Consider the following 4,038-nt stretch of genomic DNA (forward strand, 5'->3'; position numbering starts at 1 on the left):
TGACATGAACACAACACCTTTACCGTTATTCATGCTTTGCAGACGAGTGAAGTATCTTGTACTTGTTGAGGAAACGATGTGCGCACCGTTTTCCTGTACAGTGCTGCTTTGTCAGGTACCCGCTGTGTCTCTCCATTATGCACACAGTGTCCTTTAGCATGGCTACTCTTGACATTCCAGCCACAGCTGCATCAGCTGCCAAGAGATAACAGCCATGTTTAAGAGATGTCCAAAATCCTCATAGGAAGGTGTACTTTCCAGGATTAGCAGCAAACCGGACACCGATTCGTGTCTGCTTGAGAACTTTTTGTTTTGGACACAGTTTCTTTTTTTTTCTTCACTTTACTGTCGCTTCCACTTGCTGGTTAGGCTCAGGAACTAAAACCTGCCTTCTTAGGGAAAGATGGTGGGTTGAAACACATCTCTGTACAATAGTAATCCTCCTCATTGATACATGACATGTTGGGAGTGACCATCAATCTTACTGATACTATAACCAGACATGTTGTAACACATTCACTAAACGGCACAGCTCGTGCTAACTCTTGAAGATGGGCCGGATTGAACTGATGAAAAAATAATGCGAGAGAGGAAAATGAGTGTTTGTCCACACATTACACATGAACTTTTTTTACGGCCAGCCATCTCTGATGTGACCGTGAACGTGAACTATGTACATGTGTGTGCTGTATGTAAATCAAACGAGTGTTTTTGGTTCTTTAGTTCAGTTTTAAGAGAGGTCTGCCTCTTGGCTGAGAAACCAACACGAGCCTCTGGCAGATGAACTAGTCAGCTGACAAAACCCGGCTAACACGGCAGCAGAAACCTCCTCTGCCGCCTCCTGCTCTCCATAAACGAGCTGCTGTTTCATGTGCTTGACAGAGCTGAGAGTGTGGCATGTTTTCACGGCACAGAGTGCCTTCACTTCAAAATATTTCGACTTTTAGCATCGCACTCTAAATGGATTTAATAGCCTGACTTTCAACAGGCACAATCTGTTTACTGCAAGCACAGAGAAGCAGTGAAGGCAACTTTTAATCTGAAAAATAACCTTTTCAGTTAGTGTCTTTTAATCTATTCAATTTTCTGAAAAAATCTGCCTATTCACATTCACCCGCAATATGATGTCACGTGCTAACTTCCATGTACAGTATGTAATCTGTATAAACATACATGCATCATATCATATGAATGCTTGGAGAAGATTCGTGGTACCTGATTTTTGGAGTGCATCTACAGACCAATCATACACAACAGACTTTACATGGAATGTAATGATGGCCGTAGATGGCCCCGCCCCTCCCTGAGCCTGGTTCTGCTGGAGATTTCTTCCTGTTAAAAGGGATTTTTTCATTCCCACTATCACCAAGTGCTGGTCGTAGGTGGGTGTGACCTTGCGTTGTCCAGTTGCTGGTAAGTGTGGGTTTTTTCAGTAGACCATCTTTAGCACTAACTGTAGTTTTATGCTCCTGGGACTCACTGGCTTCCGTGGCTGAAACTTGCATTAGCATCCACATCAAAACGTTTCCACTCTGTCCAGCAGGTTTTTGCAGTATTGATACGAGCAGCGTTGCAATTTTACTGCAGCAATGAATAATGGCAGACAGTTAAACAGAATGAAATATGCAGGCTGAGGGAATCCTCGGTGGTGCAGTGAGCAAATCAGATGTTTAGTGTTCTAACGGCCTATTTGTTCCGCTGACGGTGCCAGAAGCAGGGACTCTGTGAGAACGCCCTTTAAACGCCTGCTCTGGGGATTGTTTCAGAAACAGAATACAGTATGTCATTATGCAGATTTTTTTATACACTTGTAATTCTTTACACTTAAAGGGGGAAGTTTAAAGGGGAGATTTCTCTTTCTTTTTGCTTCCCTCCTGTGTGCAGGAGGAGACAGAGCCACTGACTGTGCTGGCTCTCTGGATCTGAGCTGTTAATTAAACATACTGTTGTGTAACTATGTGCATGTCTTGTAGAAGTGAAACTTGTGCAAAGGACACATTTTGATCCTTACTTTGATCAGAGCCAGTAAACTTTTAGCATTTATTAAATCTGATTAGACTATTTGTTCTGTGCAGTTTTTATGTCCTGGTGACCATTGAAATTAACTTTATTGCTCTCTTCATATTAATTAAAGAGCTTCAGAATACCTTACCAGAAGTTTCAAAGATGGCTGCTGAGCACCAAGACTTGCTTCTGGAAGGACTTTGATATATTAAGACAAAAGCTGTTAGCTCATTGATTTCCATTTCCAGCATTTTCATCGTCTCATACCTGTTTGTGTCCACGTGTGCAGCTGTGTGTTTGCAGAGTTACAGTAGAAATTGTGAAGTCATTTATGTATCAAAGAAACATTGTGTCATGGTCTGGGTGTGTGGCTGTAAAATTCCATTGAAGGTCTGGACCTCCCTGGTATCCACCCATGGGCAGGGCCTACAGCCTCTCTCACCTGAAGCTGATTGAGGCAATCAGGTTGGAGATCTAAGCTGCTTGCTGACACTGCATCCTCGCCAGTTCGTCAACTACCCTATGTTGGTAACCAGGCCTCACGCGTCATGTCTATGAATCTCAAGTGCTCTACTAACCTTGTAATCTCATGCTCTAGTTACTCCAGGAAAACTCCATCACACTGAACCACTCGTCTTGGAAATCTGGTTAACCCGCCTGCTTTCAGAATCATCTCCTTGCCTCACCTGCCTGCCCTCCTGCCCTTACACCACCTCTGGACCTTCGCCGCTCAGGACAGCTGCCACACACCACCAAACCCACCTGGACCACACCATCTCCCACCTGCACAGTAAGACGAAGATTTTCATAGCTTCCACCCTCTCCAGAACCCTTCATTGGCTACCGCTCTAACACTGCTGTCCTCTCTTCCAGTACGTACCTAATCACCAGCCAGCTGCCGCTGCTTTCTTGGACCTGTCCCCTGCTTATCCCCACTCCCCTGGCCAAGACCCTCATGCCCCATGTGTCAAGCCTTAAATCCAACCACGTCATTTTTTGGTGTTAGTAAATAAACCTTTGTTAAACCCTTTACTCTGCCTCCGCCTTGGGTTTTCTGCACGTGGGTTAGAATTTTGGTGCTCGGCCTCCGGCTGTTTTGTGACACATGATCCTAACAAAAGAACCGAGGAACTCCACCTGACCGACGTTCCCCTCGGATCAAAACACCTGGGAGACGACTTCCTCAGATATGTAGAAATCATGCATTGGCTCTTTGTTTGTGCGTCACTCTGTTTTACTGTACAGAGTGCAAAGCTACAGTGACCCACAGAGAGACATCAGACACATTAATGAGAAACAGACCAGGCTACAATGCACCCGGAGGGATTTCGGGGTGTAGGTGAAAACCAGAGCAGCGTTATTAGCACGAATGTGCAAGTCAGAGAAAGTATACACGCGCATATCTCTAATATCTCTGTGTGAGTGAATGCATACAGCTCCAGGACGGCACAGGAATGGTACCATCTGGAAATCTGCCCAAGTTGCTAAGCACACACACACACACACACCCCCTCCCGGGTCTTTGAGCTGTAAAGCATCCTGGGAAAGCAGTTGTCCAGCTGCTTCAGCCTTGAGGCATTTACAGAAAAAATGCACATTAAATCATCGACAGACTTGCAGATATTTACTCAGCAGTCTGTTTTCTCTGCAGTCAAGCCTTCACTGACTGAACTGCACTCGATCCCCTGCAACACACTAACAAGCCTGTGAGAACACATCTGCAGACAAATGGAAGAAATCACCCAAGAAAAACACCCACACCGCTCTGCCATGAATTCCACTTACATTCTTTATGTTCAGCGTGGACATTTTTTAATTTGTATACATGAGGTCACAGAGGAAGGCGGGGCTATATACATTACAGTATCCTGAGAAGTGTGGCTGGGTTTCCTGTTACCGAACAACTGATGATGACAGGGGATCCAAGTTTCAGCAATCTCATTACAGCTCATGCTTGACATCTTACAATTTCAATAAATACATTTTCTACCAGGTGAGGTTTTTCTTTCTCAATAATATTATATAATAATATGT

At 44.5% G+C, this 4,038-nt stretch overlaps 1 long non-coding RNA gene across 2 annotated transcripts; it reads left to right on the plus strand.

Annotated features, from left to right (window-relative positions):
- Window positions 1-1,286: 1,286 nt before the first annotated feature.
- On the plus strand, window positions 1,287-3,442 carry LOC120728070. 2 transcript variants are annotated; one of them, XR_005694637.1, is made up of 3 exons: window positions 1,287-2,528; window positions 2,603-2,794; window positions 2,878-3,442. It is a non-coding gene; the product is annotated as an uncharacterized LOC120728070 (long non-coding RNA). The 2 variants fall into 2 exon arrangements; XR_005694636.1 differs by having other exon boundaries at window positions 1,287-2,794.
- Window positions 3,443-4,038: the final 596 nt, after the last annotated feature.

The sequence above is a fragment of the Simochromis diagramma genome, unplaced genomic scaffold, assembly GCF_900408965.1.
Source record: "Simochromis diagramma unplaced genomic scaffold, fSimDia1.1 OVJJ01000308.1, whole genome shotgun sequence".
Lineage (NCBI taxonomy): Eukaryota > Metazoa > Chordata > Actinopteri > Cichliformes > Cichlidae > Simochromis > Simochromis diagramma.